This window comes from Saccoglossus kowalevskii, chromosome 9 (genome assembly GCF_978046115.1).
Source record: "Saccoglossus kowalevskii chromosome 9, keSacKowa6.1, whole genome shotgun sequence".
Classification (NCBI taxonomy): Eukaryota; Metazoa; Hemichordata; class Enteropneusta; family Harrimaniidae; genus Saccoglossus; species Saccoglossus kowalevskii.
Window position 1 is genome coordinate 15,388,986 of NC_140649.1, and position 14,675 is coordinate 15,403,660.

Below are 14,675 nucleotides of genomic sequence, written 5' to 3' on the forward strand. Positions count from 1 at the left end.
AATTTATATCTTTTAATTAAATTGTCTTTGAGAATTTTATACAAGCTGCGATATTCAACTGACCAGGAATCTAAAACAGGTATTCCCACACCGGGAATTGAACCCGGGCCTTGGCGGTGAAAGCGCCAAATCCTAACCACTAGACCATATGGGACGTTGTCGAATGAAGGCGTTTCCTATTTATCGGGAAAACACAAGTAAGGCATATAATAGGATACTTGTGACATGAACTGCACGTCGTGTATTATATATTGTCTTGTAATAAGGCAACAAATATGAGAGGCCAATTTATATCTTTTATTTAAATTGTCTTTGAGAATTTTGTACAAGCTGCGATGTTCAATTGACCAGGAATCTAAAACGGGTGTTCTCACACCGGGAATTGAACCCGAGCCTTGGCGGTGAAAGCGACAAATCCTAACCACTAGACCATGTGGGACGTTGTCGTATGAAGGCGTTTCCTATTTATCGGGAAAACACAAGTAAGGCATATAATAGGATACTTGTGACATGAACTGCACGTCGTGTATTATATATTCTCTTGTAATAAGGCAACAAATATGAGAGGCCAATTTATATCTTTTAATTAAATTGTCTTTGAGAATTTTATTCAAGCTGCGATGTTCAACTGACCAGGAATCTAAAACAGGTATTCCCACACCGGGAATTGAACCCGGGCCTTGGCGGTGAAAGCGCCAAATCCTAACCACTAGACCATGTGGGACGTTGTCGTATGAAGGCGTTTCCTATTTATCGGGAAAACACAAGTAAGGCATATAATAGGATACTTGTGACATGAACTGCACGTCGTGTATTATATATTCTCTTGTAATAAGGCAACAAATACGAGAGGGCAATTTATATCTTTTATTTAAATTGTCTTTGAGAATTTTGTACAAGCTGCGATGTTCAATTGACCAGGAATCTAAAACGGGTGTTCCCGCACCGGGAATTGAACCCGAGCCTTGACGGTGAAAGCGACAAATCCTAACCACTAAACGATATGGGACGTTGACATTTGAAGGCGTTTCCTATTTATCGGGAAAACACAAGTAAGGCATATAATAGGATACTTGTGACATGAACTGCACGTCGTGTATTATATATTCTCTTGTAATAAGGCAACAAATACGAGAGGCCAATTTATATCTTTTAATTAAATTGTCTTTGAGAATTTTATTCAAGCTGCGATGTTCAACTGACCAGGAATCTAAAACAAGTATTCCCACACCGGGAATTGAACCCGGGCCTTGGCGGTGAAAGCGACAAATCCTAACCACTAGACCATATGGGACGTTGTCGTATGAAGGCGTTATGAAGGCGTTTCCTATTTATCGGGAAAACACAAGTAAGGCATATAATAGGATACTTGTGACATGAACTGCACGTCGTGTATTATATATTCTCTTGTAATAAGGCAACAAATACGAGAGGCCAATTTATATCTTTTATTTAAATTGTCTTTGAGAATTTTGTACAAGCTGCGATGTTCAATTGACCAGGAATCTAAAACGGGTGTTCTCACCCCGGGAATTGAACCCGAGCCTTGGCGGTGAAAGCGACAAATCCTAACCACTAAACCATATGGGACGTTGACATTTGAAGGCGTTTCCTATTTATCGGGAAAACACAAGTATGGCATACGATCGGATGCTTGTGACATGAAATGCAAGTCGTGTATTATATATTCTCTTGTAATAAGGCAACAAATACGAGTGGCCAATTTATATCTTTTAATTAAATTGTCTTTGAGAATTTTATACAAGCTGCGATGTGCAACTGACCAGGAATCTAAAACAGGTATTCCCACACCGAGAATTGAACCCGGGCCTTAGCGGTGAAAGCGCCAAATCGTAACCACTAGACCATATGGGACGATGTCGTATGAAGGCGTTTCCTATTTATCGGGAAAACACAAGTAAGGCATATAATAGGATACTTGTGACATGAACTGCACGTCGTGTATTATATATTCTCTTGTAATAAGGCAACAAATACGAGAGGCCAATTTATATCTTTTAATTAAATTGTCTATGAGCATTTTATACAAGCTGCGATGTTCAACTGTCCAGGAATCTAAAACAGGTGTTCCCACACCTGGAATTGAACCCGGTCCTTGGCGGTGAAAGCGCCAAATCCTAACCACTAGACCATATGGGACGTTGTCGTATGAAGGCGTTTCCTATTTATCGGGAAAACACAAGTACGGCATACAATCGGATGCTTGTGACATGAACTGTACAAAATCCTAACCACTAGACCATATGGGACGTTGACATTTGAAAGCGTTTCCTATTTATCGGGAAAACACGAGTATGGCATATAATCGGATGCTTGTGACATGAACTGCACGTCGTGTATTATATATTCTCATGTAATAAGGCAACAAATACGAGAGGCCAATTTATGTCTTTTAATTAAATTGTCTTTGGGAATTTTATACAAGCTGCGATGTTCAACTGACCAGGAATCTAAAACAGGTATTCCCACACCGGGAATTGAACCCGGGCCTTGGCGGTGAAAGCGGTGAAAGTGCCAAATCCTAACCACAAGACATATTGGACGTTGTCGTATGAAGGCGTTTCCTATTTATCGGGAAAACACAAGTATGGCATACAATCGGATGCTTGTGACATGAACTGCACGTCGTGTATTATATATTCTCTTGTAATAAGGCAACAAATACGAGAGGGCAATTTATATATTTTTATTAAATTGTCTATGAGCATTTTATACTAGCTGCGATGTACACCTGACCAGGAATCTAAAACAAGTGTTCCCACACCGGGAATTGAACCCGGGCCTTGGCGGTGAAAGCGCCAAATCCCAACCACTAGACCATATGGGACGTTGTCGTATGAAGGCGTTTCCTATTTATCGGGAAAACACAAGTACGGCATACAATCGGATGCTTGTGACACGAACTGCACAAAATCCTAACCACTAGACCATATGGGACGTTGACATTTGAAAGCGTTTCCTATTTATCGGGAAAACACGAGTATGGCATACAATCGGATGCTTGTGACATGAACTGCACGTCGTGTATTATATATTCTCATGTAATAAGGCAACAAATACGAGAGGCGAATTTATGTCTTTTATTTAAATTGTCTTTGAGAATTTTGTACAAGCTGCGATGTTCAATTGACCAGGAATCTAAAACGGGTGTTCTCACACCGGGAATTGAACCCGAGCCTTGGCAGTGAAAGCGACAAATCCTAACCACTAAACCATATGGGACGTTGACATTTGAAGGCGTTTCCCATTTATCGGGAAAACACAAGTATGGCATACGATCGGATGCTTGTGACATGAAATGCAAGTCGTGTATTATATATTCTCTTGTAATAAGGCAACAAATACGAGTGGCCAATTTATATCTTTTGATTAAATTGTCTTTGATTATTTTATACAAGCTGCGATGTGCAACTGACCAGGAATCTAAAACAGGTATTCCCACACCGAGAATTGAACCCGTGCCTTAGCGGTGAAAGCGCCAAATCGTAACCACTAGACCATATGGGACGATGTCGTATGAAGGCGTTTCCTATTTATCGGGAAAACACAAGTAAGGCATATAATAGGATACTTGTGACATGAACTGCACGTCGTGTATTATATATTCTCTTGTAATAAGGCAACAAATACGAGAAGCCAATTTATATCTTTTAATTAAATTGTCTATGAGCATTTTATACAAGCTGCGATGTTCAACTGTCCAGGAATCTAAAACAGGTGTTCCCACACCTGGAATTGAACCCGGGCCTTGGCGGTGAAAGCGCCAAATCCTAACCACAAGACATATGGGACGTTGTCGTATGAAGGCGTTTCCTATTTATCGGGAAAACACAAGTACGGCATACAATCGGATGCTTGTGACATGAACTGCACAAAATCCTAACCACTAGACCATATGGGACGTTGACATTTGAAAGCGTTTCCTATTTATCGGGAAAACACGAGTATGGCATATAATCGGATGCTTGTGACATGAACTGCACGTCGTGTATTATATATTCTCATGTAATAAGGCAACAAATACGAGAGGCCAATTTATGTCTTTTAATTAAATTGTCTTTGGGAATTTTATACAAGCTGCGATGTTCAACTGACCAGGAATCTAAAACAGGTATTCCCACACCGGGAATTGAACCCGGGCCTTGGCGGTGAAAGCGGTGAAAGTGCCAAATCCTAACCACAAGACATATTGGACGTTGTCGTATGAAGGCGTTTCCTATTTATCGGGAAAACACAAGTATGGCATACAATCGGATGCTTGTGACATGAACTGCACGTCGTGTATTATATATTCTCTTGTAATAAGGCAACAAATACGAGAGGGCAATTTATATATTTTTATTAAATTGTCTATGAGCATTTTATACTAGCTGCGATGTACACCTGACCAGGAATCTAAAACAAGTGTTCCCACACCGGGAATTGAACCCGGGCCTTGGCGGTGAAAGCGCCAAATCCCAACCACTAGACCATATGGGACGTTGTCGTATGAAGGCGTTTCCTATTTATCGGGAAAACACAAGTACGGCATACAATCGGATGCTTGTGACACGAACTGCACAAAATCCTAACCACTAGACCATATGGGACGTTGACATTTGAAAGCGTTTCCTATTTATCGGGAAAACACGAGTATGGCATACAATCGGATGCTTGTGACATGAACTGCACGTCGTGTATTATATATTCTCATGTAATAAGGCAACAAATACGAGAGGCGAATTTATGTCTTTTATTTAAATTGTCTTTGAGAATTTTGTACAAGCTGCGATGTTCAATTGACCAGGAATCTAAAACGGGTGTTCTCACACCGGGAATTGAACCCGAGCCTTGGCGGTGAAAGCGACAAATCCTAACCACTAAACCATATGGGACGTTGACATTTGAAGGCGTTTCCTATTTATCGGGAAAACACAAGTATGGCATACGATCGGATGCTTGTGACATGAAATGCAAGTCGTGTATTATATATTCTCTTGTAATAAGGCAACAAATACGAGTGGCCAATTTATATCTTTTGATTAAATTGTCTTTGAGAATTTTATACAAGCTGCGATGTGCAACTGACCAGGAATCTAAAACAGGTATTCCCACACCGAGAATTGAACCCGGGCCTTAGCGGTGAAAGCGCCAAATCGTAACCACTAGACCATATGGGACGATGTCGTATGAAGGCGTTTCCTATTTATCGGGAAAACACAAGTAAGGCATATAATAGGATACTTGTGACATGAACTGCACGTCGTGTATTATATATTCTCTTGTAATAAGGCAACAAATACGAGAAGCCAATTTATATCTTTTAATTAAATTGTCTATGAGCATTTTATACAAGCTGCGATGTTCAACTGTCCAGGAATCTAAAACAGGTGTTCCCACACCTGGAATTGAACCCGGGCCTTGGCGGTGAAAGCGCCAAATCCTAACCACAAGACATATGGGACGTTGTCGTATGAAGGCGTTTCCTATTTATCGGGAAAACACAAGTATGGCATACAATCGGATGCTTGTGACATGAACTGCACGTCGTGTATTATATATTCTCTTGTAATAAGGCAACAAATACGAGAGGGCAATTTATATATTTTTATTAAATTGTCTATGAGCATTTTATACTAGCTGCGATGTACACCTGACCAGGAATCTACAACAGGTGTTCCCACACCGTGAATTGAACCCGGGCCTTGGCGGTGAAAGCGTCAAATCCTAACCACTAGACCATATGGGACGTTGTCGTATGAAGGCGTTTCCTATTTATCGGGAAAACACAAGTACGGCATACAATCGGATGCTTGTGACATGAACTGCACAAAATCCTAACCACTAGACCATATGGGACGTTGACATTTGAAAGCGTTTCCTATTTATCGGGAAAACACGAGTATGACATACAATCGGATGCTTGTGACATGAACTGCACGTCGTGTATTATATATTCTCATGTAATAAGGCAACAAATACGAGAGGCCAATTTATGTCTTTTAATTAAATTGTCTTTGGGAATTTTATACAAGCTGCGATGTTCAACTGACCAGGAATCTAAAACAGGTATTCCCACACCGGGAATTGAACCCGGGCCTTGGCGGTGAAAGCGGTGAAAGTGCCAAATCCTAACCACAAGACATATTGGACGTTGTCGTATGAAGGCGTTTCCTATTTATCGGGAAAACACAAGTATGGCATACAATCGGATGCTTGTGACATGAACTGCACGTCGTGTATTATATATTCTCTTGTAATAAGGCAACAAATACGAGAGGGCAATTTATATATTTTTATTAAATTGTCTATGAGCATTTTATACTAGCTGCGATGTACACCTGACCAGGAATCTAAAACAAGTGTTCCCACACCGGGAATTGAACCCGGGCCTTGGCGGTGAAAGCGCCAAATCCCAACCACTAGACCATATGGGACGTTGTCGTATGAAGGCGTTTCCTATTTATCGGGAAAACACAAGTACGGCATACAATCGGATGCTTGTGACATGAACTGCACAAAATCCTAACCACTAGACCATATGGGACGTTGACATTTGAAAGCGTTTCCTATTTATCGGGAAAACACGAGTATGGCATATAATCGGATGCTTGTGACATGAACTGCACGTCGTGTATTATATATTCTCATGTAATAAGGCAACAAATACGAGAGGCCAATTTATGTCTTTTAATTAAATTGTCTTTGGGAATTTTATACAAGCTGCGATGTTCAACTGACCAGAAATCTAAAACAGGTATTCCCACACCGGGAATTGAACCCGGGCCTTGGCGGTGAAAGCGGTGAAAGTGCCAAATCCTAACCACAAGACATATTGGACGTTGTCGTATGAAGGCGTTTCCTATTTATCGGGAAAACACAAGTATGGCATACAATCGGATGCTTGTGACATGAACTGCACGTCGTGTATTATATATTCTCTTGTAATAAGGCAACAAATACGAGAGGGCAATTTATATATTTTTATTAAATTGTCTATGAGCATTTTATACTAGCTGCGACGTACACCTGACCAGGAATCTAAAACAACTGTTCCCACACCGGGAATTGAACCCGGGCCTTGGCGGTGAAAGCGCCAAATCCCAACCACTAGACCATATGGGACGTTGTCGTATGAAGGCGTTTCCTATTTATCGGGAAAACACAAGTACGGCATACAATCGGATGCTTGTGACACGAACTGCACAAAATCCTAACCACTAGACCATATGGGACGTTGACATTTGAAAGCGTTTCCTATTTATCGGGAAAACACGAGTATGGCATACAATCGGATGCTTGTGACATGAACTGCACGTCGTGTATTATATATTCTCATGTAATAAGGCAACAAATACGAGAGGCGAATTTATGTCTTTTATTTAAATTGTCTTTGAGAATGTTGTACAAGCTGCGATGTTCAATTGACCAGGAATCTAAAACGGGTGTTCTCACACCGGGAATTGAACCCGAGCCTTGGCGGTGAAAGCGACAAATCCTAACCACTAAACCATATGGGACGTTGACATTTGAAGGCGTTTCCTATTTATCGGGAAAACACAAGTATGGCATACGATCGGATGCTTGTGACATGAAATGCAAGTCGTGTATTATATATTCTCTTGTAATAAGGCAACAAATACGAGTGGCCAATTTATATCTTTTGATTAAATTGTCTTTGAGAATTTTATACAAGCTGCGATGTGCAACTGACCAGGAATCTAAAACAGGTATTCCCACACCGAGAATTGAACCCGGGCCTTAGCGGTGAAAGCGCCAAATCGTAACCACTAGACCATATGGGATGATGTCGTATGAAGGCGTTTCCTATTTATCGGGAAAACACAAGTAAGGCATATAATAGGATACTTGTGACATGAACTGCACGTCGTGTATTATATATTCTCTTGTAATAAGGCAACAAATACGAGAAGCCAATTTATATCTTTTAATTAAATTGTCTATGAGCATTTTATACAAGCTGCGATGTTCAACTGTCCAGGAATCTAAAACAGGTGTTCCCACACCTGGAATTGAACCCGGGCCTTGGCGGTGAAAGCGCCAAATCCTAACCACAAGACATATGGGACGTTGTCGTATGAAGGCGTTTCCTATTTATCGGGAAAACACAAGTATGGCATACAATCGGATGCTTGTGACATGAACTGCACGTCGTGTATTATATATTCTCTTGTAATAAGGCAACAAATACGAGAGGGCAATTTATATATTTTTATTAAATTGTCTATGAGCATTTTATACTAGCTGCGATGTACACCTGACCAGGAATCTACAACAGGTGTTCCCACACCGTGAATTGAACCCGGGCCTTGGCGGTGAAAGCGTCAAATCCTAACCACTAGACCATATGGGACGTTGTCGTATGAAGGCGTTTCCTATTTATCGGGAAAACACAAGTACGGCATACAATCGGATGCTTGTGACATGAACTGCACAAAATCCTAACCACTAGACCATATGGGACGTTGACATTTGAAAGCGTTTCCTATTTATCGGGAAAACACGAGTATGGCATACAATCGGATGCTTGTGACATGAACTGCACGTCGTGTATTATATATTCTCATGTAATAAGGCAACAAATACGAGAGGCCAATTTATGTCTTTTAATTAAATTGTCTTTGGGAATTTTATACAAGCTGCGATGTTCAACTGACCAGGAATCTAAAACAGGTATTCCCACACCGGGAATTGAACCCGGGCCTTGGCGGTGAAAGCGGTGAAAGTGCCAAATCCTAACCACAAGACATATTGGACGTTGTCGTATGAAGGCGTTTCCTATTTATCGGGAAAACACAAGTATGGCATACAATCGGATGCTTGTGACATGAACTGCACGTCGTGTATTATATATTCTCTTGTAATAAGGCAACAAATACGAGAGGGCAATTTACATATTTTTATTAAATTGTCTATGAGCATTTTATACTAGCTGTGATGTACACCTGACCAGGAATCTAAAACAAGTGTTCCCACACCGGGAATTGAACCCGGGCCTTGGCGGTGAAAGCGCCAAATCCCAACCACTAGACCATATGGGACGTTGTCGTATGAAGGCGTTTCCTATTTATCGGGAAAACACAAGTACGGCATACAATCGGATGCTTGTGACACGAACTGCACAAAATCCTAACCACTAGACCATATGGGACGTTGACATTTGAAAGCGTTTCCTATTTATCGGGAAAACACGAGTATGGCATACAATCGGATGCTTGTGACATGAACTGCACGTCGTGTATTATATATTCTCATGTAATAAGGCAACAAATACGAGAGGCCAATTTATGTCTTTTAATTAAATTGTCTTTGAGAATTTTATACAAGCTGCGATGTTCAACTGACCAGGAATCTAAAACAGGTATTCCCACACCGGGAATTGAACCAGGGCCTTGGCGGTGAAAGCGCCAAATCCAAACCACTAGACCATATGGGACGTTGTCGTATGAAGGCGTTTCCTATTTATCGGGAAAACACAAGTAAGGCATATGATAGGATACTTATTCCTATTTATCGGGAAAACACAAGTATGGCATACAATCGGATGCTTGTGACATGAACTGCACGTCGTGTATTATATATTCTCTTGAATTAAGGCAACAAATACGACAGGCCAATTTATATATTTTAATTAAATTGTGTATGAGCATTTTATACAAGCTGCGATGTTCAACTGACCAGAGTTCTAAAACGGGTGTTCTCACACCGTGAATTGAACCCAGGCCTTGGCGGTGAAAGCGCCAAATCCTAACCACTAGACCATATGGGACGTTGACGTATGAAGGCGTTTCCTATTTATCGGGAAGACACAAGTATGGCATACAATCGGATGCTTGTGACATGAACTGCAAGTCGTGTATTATATATTCTCTTGTAATAAGGCAACAAATACGAGAGGCCAATTTATATCTTTTAATTAAATTGTCTTTGAGAATTTTGCACAAGCTGCGATGTTCAACTGACCAGGAATCTAAAACAGGTGTTCCCACACCGGGAATTGAACCCGGGCCTTGGCGGTGAAAGCGGTGAAAGTGCCAAATCCTAACCACAAGACATATGGGACGTTGTCGTATGAAGGCGTTTCCTATTTATCGGGAAAACACAAGTATGGCATACAATCGGATGCTTGTGACATGAACTGCACGTCGTGTATTATATATTCTCTTGTAATAAAGCAACAAATACGAGAGGGCAATTTATATATTTTTATTAAATTGTCTATGAGCATTTTATACTAGCTGCGATGTACACCTGAACAGGAATCTAAAACAAGTGTTCCCACACCGGGAATTGAACCCGGGCCTTGGCGGTGAAAGCGCCAAATCCCAACCACTAGACCATATGGGACGTTGTCGTATGAAGGCGTTTCCTATTTATCGAGAAAACACAAGTACGGCATACAATCGGATGCTTGTGACATGAACTGAACAAAATCCTAACCACTAGACCATATGTGACGTTGACATTTGAAAGCGTTTCCTATTTATCGGGAAAACACGAGTATGGCATACAATCGGATGCTTGTGACATGAACTGCACGTCGTGTATTATATATTCTCATGTAATAAGGCAACAAATACGAGAGGCCAATTTATGTCTTTTAATTAAATTGTCTTTGAGAATTTTATACAAGCTGCGATGTTCAACTGACCAGGAATCTAAAACAGGTATTCCCACACCTGGAATTGAACCTGGGCCTTGGCGGTGAAAGCGCCAAATCCAAACCACTAGACCATATGGGACGTTGTCGTATGAAGGCGTTTCCTATTTATCGGGAAAACACAAGTAAGGCATATGATAGGATACTTATTCCTATTTATCGGGAAAACACAAGTATGGCATACAATCGGATGCTTGTGACATGAACTGCACGTCGTGTATTATATATTCTCTTGAATTAAGGCAACAAATACGACAGGCCAATTTATATATTTTAATTAAATTGTCTATGAGCATTTTATACAAGCTGCGATGTTCAACTGACCAGAGTTCTAAAACGGGTGTTCTCACACCGTGAATTGAACCCAGGCCTTGGCGGTGAAAGCGCCAAATCCTAACCACTAGACCATATGGGACGTTGACGTATGAAGGCGTTTCCTATTTATCGGGAAGACACAAGTATGGCATACAATCGGATGCTTGTGACATGAACTGCAAGTCGTGTATTATATATTCTCTTGTAATAAGGCAACAAATACGAGAGGCCAATTTATATCTTTTAATTAAATTGTCTATGAGCATTGTATACAAGCTGCGATGTTCACCTGACCAGGAATCTAAAACACGTGTTCCCACATCAGGAATTGAACCCGGGCCTTGGCCGTGAAAGCGCCAAATCCCAACCACTAGACCATATGGGACGTTGTCGTATGAAGGCGTTTCCTATTTATCGGGAAAACACAAGTACGGCATACAATCGGATGCTTGTGACATGAACTGCACAAAATCCTAACCACTAGACCATATGGGACGTTGACATTTGAAAGCGTTTCCTATTTATCGGGAAAACACGAGTATGGCATACAATCGGATGCTTGTGACATGAACTGCACGTCGTGTATTATATATTCTCTTGTAATAAGGCAACAAATACGAGAGGCCAATTTATATCTTTTATTTAAATTGTCTTTGAGAATTTTGTACAAGCTGCGATGTTCAACTGACCAGGAACCTAAAACAGGTGTTCCCACACCGGGAATTGAACCAGGGCCTTGGCGGTGAAAGCGCCAAATCCAAACCACTAGACCATATGGGACGTTGTCGTATGAAGGCTTTTCCTATTTATCGGGAAAACACAAGTAAGGCATATGATAGGATACTTATTCCTATTTATCGGGAAAACACAAGTATGGCATACAATCGGATGCTTGTGACATGAACTGCACGTCGTGTATTATATATTCTCTTGAATTAAGGCAACAAATACGACAGGCCAATTTATATATTTTAATTAAATTGTCTATGAGCATTTTATACAAGCTGCGATGTTCAACTGACCAGAGTTCTAAAACGGGTGTTCTCACACCGTGAATTGAACCCAGGCCTTGGCGGTGAAAGCGCCAAATCCTAACCACTAGACCATATGGGACGTTGACGTATGAAGGCGTTTCCTATTTATCGGGAAGACACAAGTATGGCATACAATCGGATGCTTGTGACATGAACTGCAAGTCGTGTATTATATATTCTCTTGTAATAAGGCAACAAATACGAGAGGCCAATTTATATCTTTTAATTAAATTGTCTATGAGCATTGTATACAAGCTGCGATGTTCACCTGACCAGGAATCTAAAACAGGTGTTCCCACACCGGGAATTGAACACGGGCCTTGGGGGTGAAAGCGCCAAATCGCAACCACTAGACCATATGGGACGTTGTCGTATGAAGGCGTTTCCTATTTATCGGGAAAACACAAGTACGGCATACAATCGGATGCTTGTGACATGAACTGCACAAAATCCTAACCACTAGACCATATGGGACGTTGACATTTGAAAGCGTTTCCTATTTATCGGGAAAACACGAGTATGGCATACAATCGGATGCTTGTGACATGAACTGCACGTCGTGTATTATATATTCTCTTGTAATAAGGCAACAAATACGAGAGGCCAATTTATGTCTTTTAATTAAATTGTCTTTGAGAATTTTATACAAGCTGCGATGTTCAACTGACCAGGAATCTAAAACAGGTATTCCCACACCGGGAATTGAACCAGGGCCTTGGCGGTGAAAGCGCCAAATCCAAACCACTAGACCATATGGGACGTTGTCGTATGAAGGCGTTTCCTATTTATCGGGAAAACACAAGTAAGGCATATGATAGGATGCTTGTGACATGAACTGCACGTCGTGTATTATATATTCTCTTGTAATAATGCAACAAATACGAGAGGGCAATTTATATATTTTTATTAAATTGTCTATGAGCATTTTATACTAGCTGCGATGTACACCTGACCAGGAATCTAAAACAAGTGTTCCCACACCGGGAATTGAACCCGGGCCTTGGCGGTGAAAGCGCCAAATCCCAACCACTAGACCGTATGGGAAGTTGTCGTATGAAGGCGTTTCCTATTTATCGGGAAAACACAAGTACGTCATACAATCGGATGCTTGTGACACGAACTGCACAAAATCCTACCCACTAGACCATATGGGACGTTGACGTTTGAAGGCGTTTCCTATTTATCGGGAAGACACAAGTATGACATACAATCGGATGCTTGTGACATGAACTGCAAGTCGTGTATTATATATTCTCTTGTAATAAGGCAACAAATACGAGAGGCCAATTTATGTCTTTTAATTAAATTGTCTTTGAGAATTTTATACAAGCTGCGATGTTCAACTGACCAGGAATCTAAAACAGGTATTCCCACACCGGGAATTGAACCAGGGCCTTGGCGGTGAAAGCGCCAAATCCAAACCACTAGACCATATGGGACGTAGTCGTATGAAGGCGTTTCCTATTTATCGGGAAAACACATGTAAGGCATATGATAGGATACTTATTCCTATTTATCGAGAAAACACAAGTATGGCATACAATCGGATGCTTGTGACATGAACTGCACGTAGTGTATTATATATTCTCTTGAAATAAGGCAACAAATACGTCAGGCCAATTTATATATTTTAATTAAATTGTCTATGAGCATTTTATACAAGCTGCGATGTTCAACTGACCAGAGTTCTAAAACGGGTGTTCTCACACCGTGAATTGAACCCAGGCCTTGGCGGTGAAAGCGCCAAATCCTAACCACTAGACCATATGGGACGTTGACGTATGAAGGCGTTTCCTGTTTATCGGAAAGACACAAGTATGGCATACAATCGGATGCTTGTGACATGAACTGCAAGTCGTGTATTATATATTCTCTTGTAATAAGGCAACAAATACGAGAGGCCAATTTATATCTTTTAATTAAATTGTCTTTGAGAATTTTGCACAAGCTGCGATGTTCAACTGACCAGGAATCTAAAACAGGTGTTCCCACACCGGGAATTGAACCCGGGCCTTGGCGGTGAAAGCGGTGAAAGTGCCAAATCCTAACCACAAGACATATGGGACGTTGTCGTATGAAGGCGTTTCCTATTTATCGGGAAAACACAAGTATGGCATACAATCGGATGCTTGTGACATGAACTGCACGTCGTGTATTATATATTCTCTTGTAATAAGGCAACAAATACGAGAGGGCAATTTATATATTTTTATTAAATTGTCTATGAGCATTTTATACTAGCTGCGATGTACACCTGACCAGGAATCTAAAACAAGTGTTCCCACACCGGGAATTCAACCCGGGCCTTGGCGGTGAAAGCGCCAAATCCCAACCACTAGACCATATGGGACGTTGTCGTATGAAGGCGTTTCCTATTTATCGGGAAAACACAAGTACGGCATACAATCGGATGCTTGTGACATGAACTACACAAAATCCTAACCACTAGACCATATGGGACGTTGACATTTGAAAGCGTTTCCTATTTATCGGGAAAACACGAGTATGGCATACAATCGGATGCTTGTGACATGAACTGCACGTCGTGTATTATATATTCTCTTGTAATAAGGCAACAAATACGAGAGGCCAATTTATATCTTTTATTTAAATTGTCTTTGAGAATTTTGTACAAGCTGCGATGT

At 40.9% G+C, this 14,675-nt stretch overlaps 2 non-coding genes across 2 annotated transcripts; both read right to left on the reverse strand.

Moving 5' to 3' along the window:
• Window positions 1-82: 82 nt before the first annotated feature.
• TRNAE-UUC (transfer RNA glutamic acid (anticodon UUC)) lies at window positions 83-154 on the reverse strand. Its single transcript has one exon. It is a non-coding gene; the product is annotated as a tRNA-Glu (tRNA).
• Window positions 155-652: 498 nt separating this feature from the next.
• TRNAE-UUC (transfer RNA glutamic acid (anticodon UUC)) lies at window positions 653-724 on the reverse strand. Its single transcript has one exon. It is a non-coding gene; the product is annotated as a tRNA-Glu (tRNA).
• Window positions 725-14,675: the final 13,951 nt, after the last annotated feature.